The sequence below is a fragment of the Chenopodium album genome, chromosome 8 (genome assembly GCF_948465745.1).
Source record: "Chenopodium album chromosome 8, dcCheAlbu1.1, whole genome shotgun sequence".
NCBI lineage: Eukaryota > Viridiplantae > Streptophyta > Magnoliopsida > Caryophyllales > Amaranthaceae > Chenopodium > Chenopodium album.
Window position 1 is genome coordinate 42,690,614 of NC_137841.1, and position 26,698 is coordinate 42,717,311.

Genomic DNA, 26,698 nt, shown 5'->3' on the forward strand with positions numbered 1-26,698 from the left:
AGTGAAAGTGTATCGATCATATGCTATTTAAGCAATTTCCTAATTATACACATTATATAATCTATTGCTTTAATTCCAATTCAAAGCGTTGCCATTAACATGTTTAAAAGTGTCGCTCTAGTTTTAATTAGAAGCATTGCATAAACAAAATAAAGTGTTGCCTTAATTTTAAACATCAACTAGTTTCAAGGTAATAAGTGTGTCTTTAAAATAGCAAAATCGTTGCTTTAACTTTGAAAATGTTACCTAAAGTTGTTGAATAAGTGTTGGCATAAGTTAAAAAGTTTTATCCAAAAAAGCGTTGCCATAATTATATACAGCAACAACTTACAATAACTTTGCCTAAAGTATGAAAGTTGTTGCCAAAGAGTTTTAGCAACGGCACCTATTGGTGACGGTTTATAATTCATTGCTATGGGCATATGGAAACATTAATAAGACATATGGTAACAAAATATGGTCGTTGCCATAAGTCTTTTTTATAGTAGTGACCCTGTGAATGGTTTACAAGTTTCTAAAATTTGTTGGCAACTTTTTTTGCTCTAGCTTCCTTCCCTTTGGATGCCACCATACTTAAGTGTATGATCACAGTAGGGATCAAGTGTGGGATGCTTGAAATATTCCCTACAAGTACATTTTTGAAAACAGAAAGAAGTGTTGTTTTTATTAAAACAACCGCATCACAAGAATTTTCACACTTTCACTTCGTTCGATAATCAAATGATGTGAAAGGTACTCATCAGTGGGTTTGGTTTTTTGGGAGACACAAACAGGTGTCTACAGAGGCTGCCTCTTTGATAAATATTTGAGAAACGCATATTTTGAAAACAAAAGTCAAAGTATCAATAGGGACGGAGAATGATTTAGAACGTTCTACGATCCTAAATAATTCTTGTAACCTCAATACCTGAAAACTAGCGTTAGTTAAATACATAAAAGCGTAAGAAACGTGTATCTTTTACCATCGAGCAAACGTCTCAAGGGTAACCATGAATGATATTGTAACAATCTCCACAAGGTAGGGGACGTCGCCTGAAGACTGCTCTGCTTGTAGCTGCCTTTAAGTTCCGCTGTGAAAAATCCTTCACATCTTAGGGGACACCATCAAAGATTGCTCATCTTGTAGCACTCTTTTGCCTCTTTGTGACCATCTTCCGCAAGACAGGGAACATAGTTGAAGATAATTATGCTTGTAGTTATCCTTAGATTTTTTACAATTTCTCACATTTTAGGAAAAATTGTCGAAGATAGCTCTCCTTGTAGCCATCTTAGCCATCTTCATCCTTTATGAAGATTTTCCACATCTTAGAGGTTATCTTTGAAGATCGCTCTACTTGTAGCAATTCCCTATTTTGCGTGATAACTTTTCTTCGAAAGTTATCGAAGATCACTGCTTGATGATCCTAGTTTGCTGATGCTTTGTTGTAATGCTTGTTGTGTTGTTGCTTGTATTTTTTGTTGTGCGTTTGATGTCTGCGTTTACTTTGTGAACCAATATCTTGGTGCTTGTGATGTTCCAATTCTTTGGTGCTTTAAGCTAAGGGAGAGGATCATTATCAGGTCGATCACTTACTATGGTTGTAATCGAGCCGACTACTAATAATGTCAATTTGCTTATACGGGTTAGCTAGCGTACTAAGGAACCCAAAATTGCTGCATGAAGTTCGCATAAATCAATATGGGGGCCAAAAATTGTGTCCCTGAGGTAAAGGATCCAGCGCACGTTGCTACGCTTTGTCGCGGCGCAACATGCTTATCGTAGTGCGACATGCCTTTCATTTTGCGCTGGAAACAAGTTTTCCGAATATAAACTCTTTCTCCTTTATTTTGTCGTTCATGCTTAATTTCTTGCTCGTTTTCGCTCGAGAAGTCACCGTGCTCGTACTCCTTTGTTTCTGAATGAAATTCACTCAAAATTTTTGCAAATCGAACCTTGTGATCTCTAGTTTACCAATCTATGTAAGTTTTGCTCAAACTCACTTTATTTTATACGAATTTCATTCTTGTTTGCTCGTGGACTTTCGAAAAAAGCAAGAATTATATTGCTCAATTCGCCTTGTTTGTAAAAGTTTATGACATGAATTTGCTGGTTTATGTTTTTATATCACCTTAGGAGTTTTTTAAGAGTTATTTGACTTAATTTGGTGAAGAAACGAGCGATTAGCCTTTGTTGAACCCCTTGAGTTCGTAAGAACAAAGTGACTTGTTCCTCATATTTTTGCTAGCTATTCTTGCTCAATTTGTCACAATATTTGTCCTAGTATTGCAAGAAATTGTTTGATTGCTTGATAATGCTATTTTTGCTCGAATCATGCTATGTTTTAGTACTACGTACTCTGTTTTTTAACGAACATAGTATCATCCGGCTAGGCGAACCTTAGATAGTATAGAACCTTTGATTTACTGTTTCTTGTATAATTAGCATGTCTCGACGACGCGGTTCTGGCTCATACTCTCGTGGGGCTCACCGAGAGGACGAGCCCGTCGACGCCAAAGAGGGTACTTCCACCAGTCTGGGGGGGTTCCTTAAGTGGGATGGGCGTACCTTATACTTTATGCCATTATTTCACATGTCAGAGCGAGTCCGTCTCGGGATGACTGAAGAGGGAGTTCGGTTCCATTGCTTGGGAAACGACACTATCGAGCAACTATACGTGTCTTAATTTCTTAACAACGATGAATTGCATGAGTTGTAAGAGTCTTGTTGTCTGACTTCCCTGTTGCAGGCCACTTAGGCACTCTATTCTTCGTCCTCGAGTCGTCATCTGATTCGAGCTTTGGAGGAGCTCTTTCGGGACACCACCACCACTTTTTTACTTTCCTCGGGGTAAGATGACTATCACACCTGTCAACTTCTCTCTAATCATCGGACTCGAGTTCTGGGCTGCTGCGGTTCCATTTGGCAGCGATATCACCGTTTTCTCTCTCGAGGTAGAGGTGCTACTCGGTCTTATCGCTATTTGTGCTCGCAGCAAGGCTCGGCCGATGCAGATTGGTAGATGATATATTCAACGGTCTTTGCTTGTAGAGGCCATCCGAGATGGTGCGACAACCTCAGAGCAGCGATGCGCATCTTTGTTTTGATTCTTTTGTCAGGACTTTCTCTTCTAACAAAGGTAGCTGAGTACTACTCTACTACCCGCCTGCTTTTTGCGACCTTCGTATGGTCGGGACATATGATTGGGCTATATTGGCCTATGATGACTTCCTGCTTGGATTACGACTCGCTTGTCGCCATTGCAAGTTTGAGGAGGAGGTCACTCTTTCTAGTTTCTGGAGGATCGTAAAGATATACCTTGTTTCTCCTTACTAAAGTTATACTTTAGATATGTCTTAGCACTTGCTGATGCTTCTTAGTCATTTATAGGTCTGGTTCTACGAGTACTTCCCGTCTCTTTCACTGGTGAGACCCTCGCCTCGTAGGCTCCCCATTGCTGCTAGTTGAGGAGGTCATCACAATGACTAGACTGTTACTACTCGTGTTTGAGATTTAATTATCTCGGCATGATTTGCTTATCATTTTTGTACTTTTTACTACTTAGTAGGAGCCTATCTCAAGGGCTTTCATTTTGTTGGGCCCTGAGGTCCAATTTTGGCTATGGGCTGATTTCGACCTTCCTGCACGTGCTTTCCTATATACAACTCAGCGTCACTATTTCAAGGAGACGTATGATGTTGTAGTGTATCTAGGAGAGAGAGTTGAGATTCAGTACTTTACTGAGCCTTTTGTGGTTCCTGCTCGTACCCCACGGCACATGTTGAACCTAACGGACATGAGAGTCCTTTTCGGTAGCTCACTAGCTGGTACGGATTTGCAGCAACCTATCCATTAGAGTAAGAGTTATGGAGAGAGTCAAATTCTGCATTTGACTCCAACTCCTAGTATATCGGAGGAGGCCCAGGTGCATTTCGTGCCTTTGATTTATTCTCTTGATAGCCTCCTAGCAGATTTTAATCGCTTAGGTTTCGTTTTGACAGGCTACAGCAACGGCTAGGGAGTTTGTGCCTCAACCGGTGTCTATCACCTATCTGGGGTCTTTTGGCCCACTAGAGGAGATGATTCCTCTTGCCCCTGAGCCCTTGCGCTTGATAGAGGAGTCGATACTGTGCCGGCAAACCTGGGTAAGTCTTTTATTATTATTTTGTATGCATATATGTTTTTTTTATTAGTTATGACTCTATTGCCTGATAGTTCTCCCACTAGGTGGTGACGAGGATGGAATAGAAATATAGTCTAACTGAAATAAGAAATAAAAAAATTAATAAAAAGACCATGGGTTATGGTTTACCATGTTTATAGTTCTAAATCTATCATATGTCAATACCAATTCAATCAGTCAATTATCTAAAGCAATTGCTAAGCCTATGGTTAGGTCTTAACGCTCTCAATTGAACATATGTTGTTCGGTCGCTAACATAGTAAGAATTGCTAGTTGTTGGTAAGCCTCTAAAAGTAAGAAAGCATAATTAAAATAAAAAAATAGAAATAAAAATACTTCAATGAATTAAAATAATAAACCCAAGAATCATCAATGGAAGAATCCATGGAGATGCCATGAGAAACTAGGGCTAAAGAAAACACTCAAAAGAACGTAAAATAATAAAAAGTATAAAAGGAATAAGGGAAAAATAATATCCCTTATGTATTTATATTATCCTAAAACTAATCTAAAAATAAATATAAAAAATAAATAAGAGAATAAAGATTACATAAGTTGAAGTATTATTAAATGATAAAAGTATACGTGGCATAAAGCCGCTAGCGAAGTCCACAACACGATCACCTCAAGGGTTTCTTTGGCTGCTTGCCAAAACCTGAGGGCGCAGGCCAGTGGCCGCGAGCTGGAAGTAGCTACGGCTGGTATCGAGTGGTCGCGGGACAGAGGTGTAGCAACATCCTGCAGGTCGATTCAAACGCCAATAAATTCTGTTATAGGAAGCTTCTTGAGGCGTGCAACCTATCATTGGAAATCCCTTCACGTCTAGTTTCCAATGCAACTTTAATCGCTTCAATCCAATCTGTAGAACTCAAGATATGATAAAAATAGTGAGCAAAGGTCATTTTTTTATACTTTGCAAACTTCATTTTTTTTCGTTTCTAACTCAAAATCATGTCCATAAAGTGCATAACGACCCTTGTGAATGCTATAATCATGTCTCATGCATATATTAATCAAAATCTAAATCCACAAACACAAGATCTTCAATTCATAAACTAAATTAATCGGCTTCCATCTAAATATCATCTGAATCAAATCCAAACACTTTGAAAGCGTCCAAATGACTAACTGACAGGGTAAAGTCGTATCCCCTAATCAAAAATAATTACCTAATTCACTAACTAAAGTAGATAGGGAAGTAGGGTCGATCTCCATAGGGAAACACGTCTTTTTACTCCTAATTAAATATTATAATCTAAATTATTTAAGTAACCAATATTAAAAGTTGAATATGAAACTAAACTAAAAAGAGTAGGAAAAAGGAGAAAATAATATATAAAGGATCTAGGGCATAGGTTCACCAATAAATAATACTCCGGGGTAAAATAGGGTAATCAATCATTGACATTGCATAAATAACATGATTAACAGGCTCTCGCAATTTATTAACCAACATAGATCTAACAGGCTCTCGCAATTTACTAGATCTAAGTTCTTATTGAAAATAGCCTTTAATATCAAATTAACATCTGCTCGATTCATCAATTTAATATTGCTATACTTTTACAAGCCGCAATTGTAAAACATTAAAACAATCCAATAAGAAATCATCATGCAATACCAACAATCAATAATAGTCAATCATCAATGCATCAATTAACCAGATTGTAAAGGGCTCTCGCTACTTATTACAATCACACAATTAAATTACCGGTATTAAATCTCATCTCTCGAATCTTGACTTAACCATTTATAAATTAACTTGCCTATTGAAACTAGACCTAAACATTAATTCTCATCTCTCGATTCTTGAATCAATATTGTCAAACTCATGCATAAAAGATAGGCCTAATCTAGTCACAGAGCATTAAATCAATCAATAGGAAATTAATCTAGCATTGATAAATAACAACAATAAATTTACCCCTTCATATTATTTATGGATCCCCACAAACCCTAGAAATTAAACTACTCACACATAATTAAATATAAACTAAGCAAAGCAATAAAATAAATCATGATCAAAGGAATAAAATAAATAACTAAGATTAAGGGAAGAGAAATCGTTACCAAAATAAATCTGAAATTAACTAAAGAAAAAATAACAAAGGGTTAGAGAGAGAAAACTAAGTAGAAAGAGAAAGTCTAAGAGAAAGGATTAAGAGAAGAAGAAGTCGTCCTAAAATCGTATTCCGAAGGAGTATTTATACTCCGTACAAAAATCCTAAACTAAAACAAATTAATACGACTCTAATTGTCTCCTAAATAAACACGCGCCCGATCGGGCGAGGCACCGCCCGATCGGGCGCGCCTTTTTATCTTTAATAGCTATCTCGCGCCCGGCCGGGCGCGTCACCGGGCGCTCCTCCCGCCCGGCCGGGCGCGCCTCCGGGCGCCAGCCTTTTTGGCCGGGCGGATCATTTGGGCCAATATTTGGACTTCGATTGGGCTCCAATTCTTCGGGCCAATCTGGGTTTCCTCTTTGGGTCTTTAATACTCGGTCCAAACGCCCCGGTATCACCTCTACCGAGCCCTTAATCACCGGTTCGATGGCTCCAACCGGCCCTGGGCTATAAAATCTGGTCGTGCTTCTCCAGTGCTCGTGATTGCTCCTAAATATCTCGGGAAAATACTCCAAAAGCATAAATCCCTGCAAAAGTCAACCAAATCTACGAAAACACTAGAAAACACCAATTAGTAATAAAAGTGGCTCTAAAGAGCCAAAAACACTACTAATTATGACCAAGGGACGGGGGTAAAATACTATATAAAATGAATACATCAAACTCCCCCAAGCCAAACCTTTGCTTGTCCCTAAGCAAAGATCTCATCAATGAATCAATAAATATGCGTCACCCCGAAAGTAAAATCAAGCACAAACGATTCAGGGTAAATCAAATAAACATGCTTCAGAGTCAATCAATCAAGTCCATCCAATTACCTTTCTTCCCTAACAATTGTCAAACAGAGCAAACCACAAGAGCATATAGAATTCAAGACTAGTGCTCACACACTCGACTCTCATTTATGTGGCGAGTAAAAGATGTACTCGATCGCTCTCCAACCACCCCTCTAATGTGAACAATGCCCTCCCAACTCACACTCTCGTGTGTATAAAAACAATGAACGCTCAATCCTACTAGTCGACTCGAAATATGCCAAATCATAACTTGCATTGATAAGCAACACTTTCGCATTCATACAATTCTATGCACAAAGGTCGGAAGGTCTTTAAAGCTTGTAATGTAAGGCTAGGGTAAAGGGTAGGATAAATTTGGGAATACGTGGGAGAAAAGCTATGCTTAAGGGAGCAATATCCTAATAAAACCCATGATCAAAAATAAATAATGATCAACATCTCCTACATAACCAACTTTAACATCAACCAAATATACTCCAATCATAATAAATAAACCCAACTCTTACAATTTCACTCATAAGATATAATAATGGAGTAATAGAGTGAATAAACAAACTTTATTTCCCAAACTTGAAATTTTTCCATTGAGGTATCAAAATTATTCTTTACAAACCTCCAACTAGAACATTTGAACATTTTTTCTTTTGAAGTTCGCTTATTTTTTCACATTTTTTTTCTTTGAACTTCTCTTTTTTCATAACATCATGCTTTATTTTTTTCAAGAAAATATAACTCTCAAACTCATCAAAAATAAACATGAACAACAACAAAACAACTTCTCAAACCCCACCCAAATTGTGCAAATAATAAGCACACTACAAACTCCCTCACCTCACTCACTAATAGCTCCCCCAAGCCAAGCTAGGGACTAGTATCCAATGGGGCAAAATAGGCTTGTAATATGGCTAATAAACAACAAAAAGTCAAGGCAACAACATGGGTAGCAAGAAGGGAACAAATGTATCTACAATGTCTGGAGGCTACCTAAAAGAACAAATGCCTTCGTCCTCCACAATGTGCATAATAATGAATCATATAAACATTACTAGTAGCTGCAAACCAATACTCAAATTCATTGACATACCAGGAAAAATGGAACTATCACACATTTCCTAACCAAATCAACTAGTCAAGCACTATATTCACAAGTAGTTGGACAAAATTGACGCATGTAAAGGTTTCAAGGCAATCAAACATCATATCATGATCAACTAATCCACAATGCCTATCATCAATTACCAAGGATCAAAACAACTTTGTAAAGTAAGGGGCACAGGGAAACATAATTTATAATTCATTGGAACGTATTTTTGGATTTTTATATATAAATAAAGCAATAAAGCTAACTAAGAAAGCGAAAAATCTAACCTAAGAAAACACACCAAAAATAAAAGAAAAGAAAGAAGAGAAATACCAAACCAAAATCTCCCCCAAGCCAGAATCAGACAATGTCCTCATTGGCTCGGAAACTAGCCCAGCATAGCTAGTCCTCATCATCCTCGTCCATCGAGCCGAAGCCCGCACCTCCACTGCCACCTGCACCACCTGCACCAGAAGAGCTACCACCAAAATAGTCAGCGTGAAAACTCCCCCCCGCCGGTCCCCCGAAAGGAATGTCCTGCCCGTACCCGAAAAAGGAAGAATAGTCAGAGTAAATACCACGGGCAGTGGGATCCCTACCGTATCCCTGGGGTGGAGGCTGAAACCAGTCAGGGTGGATAGCGTCGTCGGGAATGTTGCCCCGACGAGCATAATCATCGTACATAGGGTAGAGAGCTCTACCCTGGTTCCTCTCTAGGTACCCTAACCTGTGGTCAATAGAGCCCACCATCCTCCTAAGGTCAGTCTGTGCATGCTCAATACGTCCTAAGGCCTGACCTATACTCTGAAAATCCCAAACTGGGTCAGAGTCAACATGAGAGACGGAATGAGACATACGAGGTGGAGAGAAAGCCACCTCGGGCTGGGGCTGAGGTGGTGGAACCGGTGGTGGTGGTGCCTGACCCCTAGCGTTGGCGACTAAAGCATCATAGGTATAGGAAAGTTGCCCTGGGGGAAAGGCGGTCAAGTCTGGACTGGGAAGGGGAAAAATGGGCAAAGGTTGCTCGTTCCCAGTCCGAATACACCAAAAGGGTGTCTGCTCGTTATCCGGCCTAACCCACCCCACATCTTCAAAATACCTAGCAGTCATGTAGGTAGCTGGTCCACAGTTAGTCAGCTGGTGGGGTCCGTCTACTACAAAACCGGCCTTTTTCACCGCTAATCGAGTGATAAGGCCACCTAAACGGATAGGGGACTTGGAAGTGGTGCTGGCTGTGGCATGCCGACTCAGGTGATGAACTATGAACCTGCCTACGTTCAATTTCCCGAACCCGTATACATAATGTCCTATTATAGCTAGTTCGTTGGTTTGAGCGTTATGAGGCTCGGCCCTACCCAGGAAACACAATCCCGCAAACCTTTGCCAGATTTTCGGGACAGGGTGGTGAATGGGTTTGGTACTAGCATGTTGGGGGTCAGGGGCAGGTAAACCAGTCAAAGCAAAATATAAATCACCCATTTTATAATCTTCATGCCACTGGTGAGATAATTCAGAATTTAATTCAAAAATTTTACAAAATTCAACAAAAGTTAAACTAATATTTCTATTGTTTAACCTGAAAAATAAATTAGGTCCATTTCTACTACTAACAACATGAAAAGTGGACAAAAATTCACATGTAAGTTCTCGGTATGTAGGATAATGCATGTCAACGAATTTTCTCATGCCAATATCATTCAAAAATCGTTTAACATAATCAAACAAACCATATGATTCTAAGGTAGGGCGGTGTAACCACCGAGAAGGGATTACCTCACGACCGACCAAATGCTCCAATCGTTCTTTCTGTTCCCGGCTCACGATCCGGATCGTCGGCCAATACGGGAGCAGGAAGTCTGGATCGTACTCCTCCCTCGAGCTGGAGTTCCTACCAAAAATTGATCTTGCCCTCTTTGAAGCCATGTAGAGAAATGGGTCGAAAATATTTTGAATTAAAACTGAAAAATTTTTATACGAGAGTGAAGAGGATGAAGAGAGGATTACAAATATATAAAAAGTTGTGAATTTGGATTGGTAATGGAGGAGAAATCTTAGAGAGAAGTTAGAGAAAATTTGAGTTTTAGAGAGAGAAAGTAATGGAGGAAAGAAGAAATGAAGAAAGAAGAAAGAAAGAAAGAAGAAGAGACGCGAAAGTTAGGTCGCGCCCGGTCGGGCGGTGTCTCGCCCGATCGGGCGATCTGAAGAGTTCTGGGATGATTCTCGCGCCCGGTCGGGCGGACTTCTCGCCCGGTCGGGCGATCTGACCAAAAATTTTCATCATGTTTTCGCGCCCGGTCGGGCGTCATTCGCCCGATCGGGCGATCTAACCACCTGATTTTCACCTTGCTCTCGCGCCCGATCGGGCGAGGCTTGCCCGATCGGGCGGACAAATTAGTCCGTAAACATCAAAATTCGCGCCCGGTCGGGCGGCTCTCGCCCGGTCGGGCGAAAATTCTTGTTTTTGGAACTCTACTCTCGCGCCCGATCGGGCGAGCTTCGCCCGGTCGGGCCCGAGACTAAATCAGGGGCAAATTTCCGTCTGTTCTCAAAAAGTTGTCTAACTCTTTTCCTTCAAACCTGTACAAATACTCAAAAAACTCATTAAATTCCCTCATCTCTCCTCACATAAGAAAACGAAAAGAAAAACTGGTCTAAAAAAAATAAAAATTAAAAATACGGGTTGCCTCCCGCAAAGCGCTGGTTTATCTAGGTCCCGCACGACCTTCTTACCAAGTGCAATTCCTAAGACCCTTGGCCTAACGCTTGATCGGGTGGTTTCTCACCCGGTCTAGCGATGTTTAGGCTGCGGTGCGGCTTCCTGACATGTCCTGTGGGACGCCAAGTCGCCTTATCTGGTGGATCCTCCATGACTTGGACAGGGGGATCTTCAATGCTACGCACTAAAAACCCTTCTTCGATCGAATGTTGCTTCAAATTGTCATTGTGTTCAACACTTGCAACTCGATCTGGCGGAACACTTACCGTAGGCTCGATTCGCACAACTTGCTCTATCGGTTCCACTTGTTCATCTTCGAAACCAAGACCAACATTATAGAATGCTCTTTCTATTGCATCGACTTCCTTCTGCCATTTGTCTATCTCATCTGAAATGGATGCAACACAAGATACCGCCTCCAAGGGATCTTTCTCAAGAGCTTGGGGCTTATCAGAATAATTTACAACCACATTAACACTGAAACATTTCTCCTCAGTCATGGAGCTTTTGAGGGTATTATTCAGATTAAAAACCACTTTATCGTCCCCTACAGATAGTGTTAGCTTACCACTTCTAACATCTATGACTGCTCCTGCAGTGTTAAGGAATGGTCTACCCAAAATAATTGGGGTTTGCATATCCTCAGCCATATCAAGAACAACAAAGTCTACAGGTATATAAAATTTACCTACTCTAACGGGGACGTCCTCTAAAACACCTAGGGGGTATTTGAAAGAACGGTCGGCCATTTGCAGAGTTATATTGGTAGCTTTTAATTTACCCATATTTAACTTAGAACACACAGATAATGGCATAACGCTAACACTAGCACCCAAATCACATAATGCATTATCAATCAGAAGGTTACCAATATGACAAGGGATAGAAAAACTACCCGGATCTTTCAATTCAGGTGGAGACTTATTTTGAAGTACGGCACTACACTCTGCAGTGAAAGCTACTGTCTCTACCTCACTAATAGACCTTTTTCTCGTCAAAATTTCTTTCATAAATTTTGCATATGAGGGGATTTGTGTGATCAATTCAGTAAAGGGAACTGTTACCTTCAAATCCTTAACCACCTCCAGGAACTTACCAAACTGCTTATCCAAGTTTGTCTTCAATTGACGATTGGGGAAAGGAAGTTTGATAATTGGCTTTTGAGCATTTTCCTCTTTGTCTGGAGTAGCCACCTTCTCCGGAGTTTTACCCTGCAATGTAGGATTAGATGTGTTAGTATTATCTTCTAGCCCTGCAGGGCTAGCAACTACATTGTTTGGTTTAATGGAATCAAGATTAGCATTATTTAATAAAATAGGTTCATCAACTCTGGGCATAGAGGGCCCTTCATAGTTTGAACCACTCCTTAGAGTAATCGCAAATGCTTGATCCGTAGGCCTAGTCGGTTGTGCCGGCAGGGCTCCCTGTTGGCGTGCTTGTAGAGTAGCGGAAAGTTGCGCAATTTGATTATCTACAATTTTGTTATGCGCTAGAATTTGATCAATTGTCGCATCTCTGCTCTCCATGTGCTTTTGCATATTAACCAACATTGCTCTAATTTCCCCTAAAGAAGGGTCTGAAGATGAGGGGGGTTGTTGTGGTTGATTCTTTTGGCCAGCATTGGGATGATAGTATTTCTGCTGCTGTTGCTGTGGCACCTGTGGTTCTTGTGGTGGTGGATTTTGAACATTAGTGCTCCGGTAGGAAAGGTATGGATGATTCCGATACCCAGGATTGTAAGTGTTGGAGTATGGGTTATTCTGCCTATAAGCTTGGAAGGCATTAACTTGCTCCACGGAACTCCTGCAATCCTGCTCCCAATGACGTACAATACCACAATTTTCACAGAAAGCCTCATTAGAATTATTATTAATCGCAGAAACATTGGCTACGTTAGCAGTGCTCAGATTATCTAATTTTTGACAAATAGAGGTCAGTTGAGCTTGCAAAAAGGATACAGAGTCGACGCTATGTTTCCCCTTGTTAGCAAATCCTCTTGGATTCCCATATTGGGAATTGTGTATCGCCATGTCTTCAATAACCTGACCTGCGTCATCAACATTAAGATTCATAAATCTCCCACTAGCTGCAGAGTCTAAAATTATTCTAGAAGAATTTCCAATGCCGTTATAAAAGGCTTGGATTAACTGCCATTGTGCTAAATTGTGGTGAGGGCATTCTCTTTGTAAGTCCTTAAACCTCTCCCAAGCCTCATATAAAGACTCATCGGCTTCTTGGGCGAAATTCTGAATCGCACTCCGTAGTACTGCTGTTCTCTCTGCAGGATAATATTTGTTATAAAAATTCAAAACAAGAGTTTCCCAGTCAGTTATACCAAGCGTAGTTCTATTTAGACCATTAAACCACAATTTAGCTTTTCCAGTTAAAGAAAAGGGAAAGAGAATCTCCCTGATTTGGTCTTGAGTGACCCCGGCTTGCCTTATGGTGTTGCAATATTGACAATAGTCGGCAATGTGAAGATTCGGGTCTTCACCCTTGGCTCCACTGAATTGCTTCCTCTCTATCATCGTTATAAATTGAGGCTTAATTTCAAATTGAACCCCATCAAGAGCCGGAGTGGGGGTGAGATGTGGAAAATCCGTAAGCTTTGGTTGTGAATAATCACTAAGTTTCTTTGGAGCCGCCATCTCTGATTCTGTGTCTGATGATGTCTCTAAATCGCTAGAATCAGTTGGAGGATCGCGGTGATTATTGTTAGTATCACCAGAATCCGCCAGGATTTGCTTGTAGAAGTTTTTCTGTCTATGGAAGGAACGTTCGATCTCAGGATCGAATGGGATGTAACCTGATCTGGAACACCTGGGCATAAACAAAAACTAGAAGCAAATATGAGATTTGTCTCAGAGAACTAACGCTCTCTGAGACAAAAAGGGAAATAATCTAGACTACAAAAATAATCAGAAATAAAAATAAACCGTTTCCCCGGCAATGGCGCCAAATTTTGACAGGGTAAAGTCGTATCCCCTAATCAAAAATAATTACCTAATTCACTAACTAAAGTAGATAGGGAAGTAGGGTCGATCTCCACAGGGAAACAAGTCTTTTTACTCCTAATTAAATATTATAATCTAAATTATTTAAGTAACCAATATTAAAAGTTGAATATGAAACTAAACTAAAAAGAGTAGGAAAAAGGAGAAAATAATATATAAAGGATCTAGGGCATAGGTTCACCAATAAATAATACTCCGGGGTAAAATAGGGTAATCAATCATTGACATTGCATAAATAACATGATTAACAGGCTCTCGCAATTTATTAACCAACATAGATCTAACAGGCTCTCGCAATTTACTAGATCTAAGTTCTTATTGAAAATAGCCTTTAATATCAAATTAACATCTGCTCGATTCATCAATTTAATATTGCTATACTTTTACAAGCCGCAATTGTAAAACATTAAAACAATCCAATAAGAAATCATCATGCAATACCAACAATCAATAATAGTCAATCATCAATGCATCAATTAACCAGATTGTAAAGGGCTCTCGCTACTTATTACAATCACACAATTAAATTACCGGTATTAAATCTCATCTCTCGAATCTTGACTTAACCATTTATAAATTAACTTGCCTATTGAAACTAGACCTAAACATTAATTCTCATCTCTCGATTCTTGAATCAATATTGTCAAACTCATGCATAAAAGATAGGCCTAATCTAGTCACAGAGCATTAAATCAATCAATAGGAAATTAATCTAGCATTGATAAATAACAACAATAAATTTACCCCTTCATATTATTTATGGATCCCCACAAACCCTAGAAATTAAACTACTCACACATAATTAAATATAAACTAAGCAAAGCAATAAAATAAATCATGATCAAAGGAATAAAATAAATAACTAAGATTAAGGGAAGAGAAATCGTTACCAAAATAAATCTGAAATTAACTAAAGAAAAAATAACAAAGGGTTAGAGAGAGAAAACTAAGTAGAAAGAGAAAGTCTAAGAGAAAGGATTAAGAGAAGAAGAAGTCGTCCTAAAATCGTATTCCGAAGGAGTATTTATACTCCGTACAAAAATCCTAAACTAAAACAAATTAATACGACTCTAATTGTCTCCTAAATAAACACGCGCCCGATCGGGCGCGCCTTTTTATATTTAATAGCTATCTCGCGACTTCTCGCCCGGTCGGGCGATCTGACCAAAAATTTTCATCATGTTTTCGCGCCCGGTCGGGCGTCATTCGCCCGATCGGGCGATCTAACCACCTGATTTTCACCTTGCTCTCGCGCCCGATCGGGCGGACAAATTAGTCCGTAAACATCAAAATTCGCGCCCGGTCGGGCGGCTCTCGCCCGGTCGGGCGGCTCTCGCCCGGTCGGGCGAAAATTCTTGTTTTTGGAACTCTACTCTCGCGCCCGATCGGGCGAGCTTCGCCCGGTCGGGCCCGAGACTAAATCAGGGGCAAATTTCCGTCTGTTCTCAAAAAGTTGTCTAACTCTTTTCCTTCAAACCTGTACAAATACTCAAAAAACTCATTAAATTCCCTCATCTCTCCTCACATAAGAAAACGAAAAGAAAAACTGGTCTAAAAAAAATAAAAATTAAAAATACGGGTTGCCTCCCGCAAAGCGCTGGTTTATCTAGGTCCCGCACGACCTTCTTACCAAGTGCAATTCCTAAGACCCTTGGCCTAACGCTTGATCGGGTGGTTTCTCACCCGGTCTAGCGATGTTTAGGCTGCGGTGCGGCTTCCTGACATGTCCTGTGGGACGCCAAGTCGCCTTATCTGGTGGATCCTCCATGACTTGGACAGGGGGATCTTCAATGCTACGCACTAAAAACCCTTCTTCGATCGAATGTTGCTTCAAATTGTCATTGTGTTCAACACTTGCAACTCGATCTGGCGGAACACTTACCGTAGGCTCGATTCGCACAACTTGCTCTATCGGTTCCACTTGTTCATCTTCGAAACCAAGACCAACATTATAGAATGCTCTTTCTATTGCATCGACTTCCTTCTGCCATTTGTCTATCTCATCTGAAATGGATGCAACACAAGATACCGCCTCCAAGGGATCTTTCTCAAGAGCTTGGGGCTTATCAGAATAATTTACAACCACATTAACACTGAAACATTTCTCCTCAGTCATGGAGCTTTTGAGGGTATTATTCAGATTAAAAACCACTTTATCGTCCCCTACAGATAGTGTTAGCTTACCACTTCTAACATCTATGACTGCTCCTGCAGTGTTAAGGAATGGTCTACCCAAAATAATTGGGGTTTGCATATCCTCAGCCATATCAAGAACAACAAAGTCTACAGGTATATAAAATTTACCTACTCTAACGGGGACGTCCTCTAAAACACCTAGGGGGTATTTGAAAGAACGGTCGGCCATTTGCAGAGTTATATTGGTAGCTTTTAATTTACCCATATTTAACTTAGAACACACAGATAATGGCATAACGCTAACACTAGCACCCAAATCACATAATGCATTATCAATCAGAAGGTTACCAATATGACAAGGGATAGAAAAACTACCCGGATCTTTCAATTCAGGTGGAGACTTATTTTGAAGTACGGCACTACACTCTGCAGTGAAAGCTACTGTCTCTACCTCACTAATAGACCTTTTTCTCGTCAAAATTTCTTTCATAAATTTTGCATATGAGGGGATTTGTGTGATCAATTCAGTAAAGGGAACTGTTACCTTCAAATCCTTAACCACCTCCAGGAACTTACCAAACTGCTTATCCAAGTTTGTCTTCAATTGACGATTGGGGAAAGGAAGTTTGATAATTGGCTTTTGAGCATTTTCCTCTTTGTCTGGAGTAGCCACCTTCTCCGGAGTTTTACCCTGCAATGTAGGATTAGATGTGTTAGTATTATCTTCTAGCCCTGCAGGGCTAGCAACTACATTGTTTGGTTTAATGGAATCAAGATTAGCATTATTTAATAAAATAGGTTCATCAACTCTGGGCATAGAGGGCCCTTCATAGTTTGAACCACTCCTTAGAGTAATCGCAAATGCTTGATCCGTAGGCCTAGTCGGTTGTGCCGGCAGGGCTCCCTGTTGGCGTGCTTGTAGAGTAGCGGAAAGTTGCGCAATTTGATTATCTACAATTTTGTTATGCGCTAGAATTTGATCAATTGTCGCATCTCTGCTCTCCATGTGCTTTTGCATATTAACCAACATTGCTCTAATTTCCCCTAAAGAAGGGTCTGAAGATGAGGGGGGTTGTTGTGGTTGATTCTTTTGGCCAGCATTGGGATGATAGTATTTCTGCTGCTGTTGCTGTGGCACCTGTGGTTCTTGTGGTGGTGGATTTTGAACATTAGTGCTCCGGTAGGAAAGGTATGGATGATTCCGATACCCAGGATTGTAAGTGTTGGAGTATGGGTTATTCTGCCTATAAGCTTGGAAGGCATTAACTTGCTCCACGGAACTCCTGCAATCCTGCTCCCAATGACCTACAATACCACAATTTTCACAGAAAGCCTCATTAGAATTATTATTAATCGCAGAAACATTGGCTACGTTAGCAGTGCTCAGATTATCTAATTTTTGACAAATAGAGGTCAGTTGAGCTTGCAAAAAGGATACAGAGTCGACGCTATGTTTCCCCTTGTTAACAAATCCTCTTGGATTCCCATATTGGGAATTGTGTATCGCCATGTCTTCAATAACCTGACCTGCGTCATCAACATTAAGATTCATAAATCTCCCACTAGCTGCAGAGTCTAAAATTATTCTAGAAGAATTTCCAATGCCGTTATAAAAGGCTTGGATTAACTGCCATTGTGCTAAATTGTGGTGAGGGCATTCTCTTTGTAAGTCCTTAAACCTCTCCCAAGCCTCATATAAAGACTCATCGGCTTCTTGGGCGAAATTCTGAATCGCACTCCGTAGTACTGCTGTTCTCTCTGCAGGATAATATTTGTTATAAAAATTCAAAACAAGAGTTTCCCAGTCAGTTATACCAAGCGTAGTTCTATTTAGACCATTAAACCACAATTTAGCTTTTCCAGTTAAAGAAAAGGGAAAGAGAATCTCCATGATTTGGTCTTGAGTGACCCCGGCTTGCCTTATGGTGTTGCAATATTGACAATAGTCGACAATGTGAAGATTCGGGTCTTCACCCTTGGCTCCACTGAATTGCTTCCTCTCTATCATCGTTATAAATTGAGGCTTAATTTCAAATTGAACCCCATCAAGAGCCGGAGTGGGGGTGAGATGTGGAAAATCCGTAAGCTTTGGTTGTGAATAATCACTAAGTTTCTTTGGAGCCGCCATCTCTGATTCTGTGTCTGATGATGTCTCTAAATCGCTAGAATCAGTTGGAGGATCGCGGTGATTATTGTTAGTATCACCAGAATCCGCCAGGATTTGCTTGTAGAAGTTTTTCTGTCTATGGAAGGAACGTTCGATCTCAGGATCGAATGGGATGTAACCTGATCTGGAACACCTGGGCATAAACAAAAACTAGAAGCAAATATGAGATTTGTCTCAGAGAACTAACGCTCTCTGAGACAAAAAGGGAAATAATCTAGACTACAAAAATAATCAGAAATAAAAATAAACCGTTTCCCCGGCAATGGCGCCAAATTTTGACAGGGTAAAGTCGTATCCCCTAATCAAAAATAATTACCTAATTCACTAACTAAAGTAGATAGGGAAGTAGGGTCGATCTCCACAGGGAAACAAGTCTTTTTACTCCTAATTAAATATTATAATCTAAATTATTTAAGTAACCAATATTAAAAGTTGAATATGAAACTAAACTAAAAAGAGTAGGAAAAAGGAGAAAATAATATATAAAGGATCTAGGGCATAGGTTCACCAATAAATAATACTCCGGGGTAAAATAGGGTAATCAATCATTGACATTGCATAAATAACATGATTAACAGGCTCTCGCAATTTATTAACCAACATAGATCTAACAGGCTCTCGCAATTTACTAGATCTAAGTTCTTATTGAAAATAGCCTTTAATATCAAATTAACATCTGCTCGATTCATCAATTTAATATTGCTATACTTTTACAAGCCGCAATTGTAAAACATTAAAACAATCCAATAAGAAATCATCATGCAATACCAACAATCAATAATAGTCAATCATCAATGCATCAATTAACCAGATTGTAAAGGGCTCTCGCTACTTATTACAATCACACAATTAAATTACCGGTATTAAATCTCATCTCTCGAATCTTGACTTAACCATTTATAAATTAACTTGCCTATTGAAACTAGACCTAAACATTAATTCTCATCTCTCGATTCTTGAATCAATATTGTCAAACTCATGCATAAAAGATAGGCCTAATCTAGTCACAGAGCATTAAATCAATCAATAGGAAATTAATCTAGCATTGATAAATAACAACAATAAATTTACCCCTTCATATTATTTATGGATCCCCACAAACCCTAGAAATTAAACTACTCACACATAATTAAATATAAACTAAGCAAAGCAATAAAATAAATCATGATCAAAGGAATAAAATAAATAACTAAGATTAAGGGAAGAGAAATCGTTACCAAAATAAATCTGAAATTAACTAAAGAAAAAATAACAAAGGGTTAGAGAGAGAAAACTAAGTAGAAAGAGAAAGTCTAAGAGAAAGGATTAAGAGAAGAAGAAGTCGTCCTAAAATCGTATTCCGAAGGAGTATTTATACTCCGTACAAAAATCCTAAACTAAAACAAATTAATACGACTCTAATTGTCTCCTAAATAAACACGCGCCCGATCGGGCGAGGCACCGCCCGATCGGGCGCGCCTTTTTATCTTTAATAGCTATCTTGCGCCCGGCCGGGCGCGTCACCGGGCGCTCCTCCCGCCCGGCCGGGCGCGCCTCCGGGCGCCAGCCTTTTTGGCCGGGCGGATCATTTGGGCCAATATTTGGACTTCGATTGGGCTCCAATTCTTCGGGCCAATCTGGGTTTCCTCTTTGGGTCTTGAATACTCTGTCCAAACGCCCCGGTATCACCTCTACCGAGCCCTTAATCACCGGTTCGATGGCTCCAACCGGCCCTGGGCTATAAAATCTGGTCGTGCTTCTCCAGTGCTCGTGATTGCTCCTAAATATCTCGGGAAAATACTCCAAAAGCATAAATCCCTGCAAAAGTCAACCAAATCTACGAAAACACTAGAAAACACCAATTAGTAATAAAAGTGGCTCTAAAGAGCCAAAAACACTACTAATTATGACCAAGGGACGGGGGTAAAATACTATATAAAATGAATACATCACTAACAAATCACCTGAAACATTAAGAAAAACACAAACGAAGCATAATAGAGAACAAAACAAACAACTTATGCATTTGCGACCTAAAATGAAACATAAAGACCTAAAAAGCTACTATAAACTTAGCATTAACGTGCCTATAAATACTATATAAATGTGATTCATCAAATTCCCCCAAGCTAAACCGTTGCTTGTCCCTAAGCAATACTAGACTCAAGACGGAGAATTAAGACAAATGAGGCTTCCAGGGAAATAGAATAAGACCAACCCGACTCTCGAGAAAAAATCAAACCAAGTTATTAAGACCAAAATCTAACTCGAATACAAATAGAACTACTCAACATCATGATCCACAATTGAAACCAAACTTGGCCACAAACGATTTCCCAATAAAGCTAGTCGTCGCCGCACACCTTGTAATATATGAATATTTGATGCAACAAAGGATATCTTGATGATAGCAAGAAATAATGTTCACTCAATCACAAAACAAACATGTCGATCAAAAGGACTTTTTAAAGTTTGTAATGGGGCTAAGGTAAAGAGGTAGGATAATATTTAGGAAAATGTGAGCGAAAAGGCAAACTTGAGGAGCAATAAGATAAACATGGCCAAATAATGATCTAAACTTCATTCTCCAACCACCAACTTTTTCCAAATCATTATATCGAACCAAGATTGAAATTAATTATACATCATCGTGAATAATTTTTTTTCTTTCTTTTTCCTTTTTCGTTGCCTTTTTCTTTCAATTCTTCGACTTTTTTTAATAAAGTACACATAAACAAGCTTTATATTTTTATTTTCTTTCTTTTTTCACATCTTCAAGTAATACTTTTCAACTATAAATACATTTTTTTTCTCAATCTTTATTCCACCATGTTTTGCGTATTTTGACGCTTGACACACAAACAACAACACCACATCATTAAGCTCCCCCAAGCTAGCAAGACTTGAGAATAGTAACCAATGGGGCTAAAAAGGCTTGTAATGTAGCTTAATATAAATGAATGGGCAAGGCAACAACATAGGTGAGCAAAATGGAACAAATGTATCTAAATATCGTCTGAAGGCTAACTAAAGAATATGGCCTTTATCATATGCGGCATATGTGAATCATAATCAAATTACTAATAAATCTTAAGCCAAAGAAAATGAAATAACAAATTGCATCAATCACACAAACACAAAGTAAGGTGACCTAGCAAGAGAATTCGCTAGCTATACTTGATATGGGACAACCAATCTTCCACAAACCATTTAATTAATTCACACAATGTCAAGCAGTTAGCAATGTATAGTACATACCGACTGAATTTTAGAATTATAACAAAGATCAAAAGAAGCTGAAGAGAGTCAAACCAAATCCGCAGACGGTTTGAAGTAAAAAATAAGAGAAACAGACACAAGTATGCACTATCAAAACAACTAAAAAAACTAAGAATTCAATACATTGTTTTTCGTTGTATGTAAACTCCCACTCCTAATGAATGGTAAAAAACATACAATACCTACAAAGCTATAAAAATTAAGCTAAACATAACTAACATGCATAAAGTGATGATGACAATCATCCTCCCCCAAGCTAAACATCATATCATCCTCAATGTGAACAAAGAGGGAACTAAAACATTAATAAGGGAGAGGCACAACTCACAAAGCGGTGGGTAAGCAAAGGAAGCTTCAAAAGTATAGACACCTCCACCACAATTGGTAGTTGTAATTGGGTAGTCGACGTAGTCAAGGAACTTAGCTATGTTTGTACCTAGCAACAAAGTTCTTCACTTGAACACACATTAGCATTATTATTTAAATAATGAAAAAAAAGAAATAAAAATAGGAAGTAGAAAAAAAAGGAAAAAATAAAAAGAAAATTGGGTTGCCTTCCAATTAGCGCTGGTTTTTAACGTCTCGTACGACCCTACTCAATTTGTCAATCAGAAGAATCTAATGTCTTGAGTAACTTATCATATGCCCCTGCAAACATATCCTTGAGCACCACATATGGCTTGAATGCAAGCACAAAATTCGTCACAAACAGGGGATTGGAAAAATCAAAAGAAAAATAACCGGAAAAAGAAAATTTAAAATAAAAATAAAAAGAATGTATACACCTTACCCCATCTTGCCCCTTAGACAATTTAGACCTTTTTGAATAATCATCAAGATCCACATGACCAAGTGTATCATGAAATGGAGACATTTTGAGAAAGTTAGGAGGATTTGACATAGTGAATAAAGGAACTAGATCAAGCCTATGGGAAAACGGGATATCAAGGGGAGATGGGTTAGGCTTAACATAAATGTTTTTACCTTCAACTTCACCCTCATGAATAAGCTTGCAACAAAATCTTCAACTACCAAAAGATCCAAAACCATTGGTTTCTCAGACAATAACTTCACGACAATTGGTTATTCTTCCTTCTTCACTACCTCTATATTGTCATTCCAAATATTTTCACCATCAGAATCATACATAGAGGGGAAATTATTCTCCTCTATTATACTGATGGGGAGTAAATATCATGCGTAAAATAAACGTTTTCCTCTACTAAAATACAACCCTCAAAGACAATATCATTATCATCATATATCACCTGTTTGTTAGTTTATTGTTGCACAACAAGTAATTCAATAGATTTTGAAATACGTTAACAATCATGCATCAATTAATTAAGTTCTTCATGCTGATTAACAATAAACTCATTATCATATTGAAAATTTCTCTACACTCCGATGAATTGGATTGAGTGTAATTATCCACTAGATGTTAATAAGTGGAATTAAAATCAGGCTTATAAGACTCACTAGGGTAATAAGAAATTTCACATGAATTCATACACATATTTTGTGAATTTTGATAATCATATGATGCATCAAACATAGAAACATTAGCATTACAATACCTAGAATTATAATCATATTGCCCTTGATAATTAAGATCATTAGACCCATACAAACTATAATCATACCACTCTATGATAAAGAAAATACGAGTAAAACAAAAAGGAAGTATATACAAAATAAAAATAAAACAATATATATATATATATATATATATATATATATATATATATATATATACAATTTTAGTTAAACAAAAAATAAAAGTCAAACCAAATTACGTCGTCTCCCCAACAATGGTGCCAAAAACATGATGAATAAAAAGTTATACCACAAGTGCACGGTGCCTGTTGTTAGCAGAGACTTAGCAAATACGGGTCGAATCCCACAGGGAGACAAATTCTATTAGTTTTTTTTTCCCAATTATTATAAACTATTTCAATAAACGAAGAGTGAAGTGATAATCAATTAACTAAATAAGAATGAAAATGAAAACAAAAAAAGGTTGTTCTCAAATAAATAAAGGTCTAGGGCATATGTCTGTCAACCATGCTTATACCAATCTAAGAAATGCAAAACAATCCATTAATAAACAAACTAGGTCGAATAATTAAAGCACTTGCTAATCCTACGGTGGGTTTTTAACACTTTCGAATTGACATATATAGTTTGGTCGCCAACATAATCAAATTCACCAATTGTAATTAAGCTTCTAAAAATATGATCTTTCAATTCTAATTTTTATTAGCTAAATAATAATCAACTCATGATTTTGGCAAATTACATGAATCAAACAATAAAGCACAAATCAATTGGAATCATTCAAACCCTAATTCATAAATTTATAAATAATTAAGCATAAATAATCATGGTATAAACATGGCTTCCATAACTTAACCCTAGAAAATGACTACTCACTCATAATTGAAATAAAAAAAAAACAAAATAGATAAATAAACTTGAATTTATAATTATTAAAATAAAGAATGAAAGATTGAATTAAATAACTCAAAGGATTGAATTAATGGATAGGAATAACTATGGTTAAACAATGGAGGAACCTAACCTAAAAGAATGTTCTATCTAGAAAATAAAGTATAGGAGAAGAAAATAAAATACTCTTAAGTATTTATATTAAAACCTAATTCTAAGCTAATAAAAATAAAAATAAATAAATAAATGCATAAGCTACAATATTATTGGATGATAATTGATGACATGGAACGAGAGATACTATGGCTTCCATGGCTCATCATCACTCGACCAGACCCGCGGCCGTAGGGTGGTTCCCGCGCCTTGGCAGTGGCGGCAACAACCTTTAAGGGAGTGTGGGAAAGAGGCACAGCTAGCCCTGTGGTTTGATGTTCTACAATTTTACTCGGGGCTAGCAACCTATCATTGGAAATTTCTTCAAGTCTAGTTTCCAATGCAACTTGAATCACTTCAATCCGATCTGTATAACTCGAATTATGGTCTAAACAGTGAGCAAAGGTCATTTTTGGTACCTTGCAAGCCTTCGTTCGTTTTTCTCCGTTTCTAACTAAAATTCGCTTCCGTAAGGTCCATAGCGAATGTCGTGGATGCTTATTTCATTTTCCATGCACAAAATTCTTATAGTCAACATCCACGAGCATAAATCCCTTGATTAATGAACTCGATCCATCGATTTTAATTCAAATATCATCTGAATCATCTCCAAACACTTCGAAAGCGTCCAAATGACTATGAAATCACCTGAAACATTAAGAAAAACAAAAACGGAGCGTAATAGAGCGACATATAATAACAAATGCAGATATGACTTTAAAAACGACTAATAAGACTATGAAAAAGCTCTAAAACTATTTATTATTCGTAATTTGTTAATTTACGAATTATTTCATATTATTTAATATTTGTGGCTAACTGAAACTAGTGTCACGACTATATTTTTTTCCCATGACAGATAAAAACTTATGCCACACGTATTTATATTCTCGTGGCAAATAGACAGTGATGCCACGACAATATTATTCTCGTGGCAAACAAACACTTTTGTCACGGGTATTTCATATATAAGTTATCCGTCAATTAACAAATAATATGAAATAATTCGTAAATTAACAAATTACGTGAAATAATTCGCTAATTAACAAATTACGTGAAACAATTCGCTAATTAACAATTTACGTGAAATTATATAATTCGACACAATAATAATCATAATCATAATCATAATTATCATAACTATGTTAAAGAATAATGTTAAACTATTTCAATAAATTGTTTAACATTATGCTTTGTTAAGGAAGTTCAAAAATAAAAGTTCAGTTCAAAAATAAATAGTTTAACATTATCCTTCGATGGGTACCAACTCATCGAAGGAAATTCAAAAATAAAAGTTCAGTTATTGAGAGAAAGCCACAGCCTCAGTATTTGGGAGTGCAGCATTAGGGTGAGGCAGGATGGACTGGCTCAACTCTCTCTATCCCGACCACTAGTGATCAGGCTGCTGGTGAGGGTTGATTCCTCGGATTGCTCAGTTCTTCGACCTGTTTGACGTTCCTCCACATTTGCGTTGTCAGCCATCATATTTGTACTTGTATATATTTTTATTTTGACTTTATAGGACTTTGCTTATTTTGTCTTGGCACTTATGTTTGACATATTTTATATATATATCCTATGATTATTATGTCTATTTTATCTTTGCAATTTTTATTTTTCATTTTTTGTGCATATGAGTGCGTGAAAAAATTTAATTAATATTAGCGCAAAACTTTTCATCATTATTATTGTTATTGGAGGGTATCTGACTTTATCCCCTAAAAAAGAAAAAAAAAACGAAAAATAAAGTCAATTTTTGCTAAAAATAAGCTTAAATTTAATTAAACTCAAAATAATCAAATATGGGATAAGTGTTTGGATAAGATTTGCAAAAAATAATGTTTGGATATGGATTTTAAAAGAATCAAAACCGTACAATCAAAGTACGAATTTGAGTAAAAGTCGAATAACATATAGTCAGCGAAACGGGTAATGTTGATGTGGAAAAATTACACTGCCGCGGCGCGCTGGGTTTGTTTTTCCGAATCCTTTCGGGATTCGGTTTGCGTCAGCTCTGTTTATAAATAGCCCCCAAACCCGTCGATTTTGGTATAATTCGAACTGAAAAAAAATTATTTCCTCTTTAACTTTCCATCATGAAGAGTTTTAGCGATTTTACTCGTGAGTGGTGTCGGGCTTTGACTGCTAAAGAGTGGAGAGAGCTTGACTTCTTTAACTTGGGGGGGGGGGTTTGCTTGGTATTAAGGGGATAGATCTTGACATAGACTTTATTCATACGGCCTTAGATGTTGGGATCCAGATTCCCATTGCTTTAGATTAGGTCATGATAAAATTTGCCCTTTACCGGAAGAATTTGGTGCCATCCTTGTTCTTGGTTTCCCTTCTTTAAATCCTGTTGTATTACCGATAGTTAGTTAATATTATTATAAGGATTTTGAGTGTTTTCTTTAATATTAGGGATAAGGACTTAAATGATATTGTGCATGGGAATGTGGTTAATTTGAAAGAATTCACATGCTTTAATTTTGATAGACCACGCTCGGAGTGTTTTCATGTTTATAAGAGAAGGGCTTTTCTCTTTTGCATGTTTAGCCAATATCTCCTCACTAGTGGTAATATACGTGAGGGTTAAGCAATATTAGTGTCTGTCATGGAGAAAATTAAATCAGGGAGAAATCCAATGT

The 26,698-nt window shown here is 38.0% G+C and overlaps 2 non-coding genes across 2 annotated transcripts; both read left to right on the plus strand.

Moving 5' to 3' along the window:
- Nucleotides 1-13,037: 13,037 nt before the first annotated feature.
- LOC145556998 (small nucleolar RNA R71) lies at nucleotides 13,038-13,144 on the plus strand. Its single transcript, XR_014092082.1, has one exon. It is a non-coding gene; the product is annotated as a small nucleolar RNA R71 (small nucleolar RNA).
- Nucleotides 13,145-17,667: 4,523 nt separating this feature from the next.
- Nucleotides 17,668-17,774, plus strand: LOC145556999 (small nucleolar RNA R71). The gene has a single exon (XR_014092083.1). It is a non-coding gene; the product is annotated as a small nucleolar RNA R71 (small nucleolar RNA).
- The last annotated feature ends 8,924 nt before the right edge of the window (nucleotides 17,775-26,698 follow it).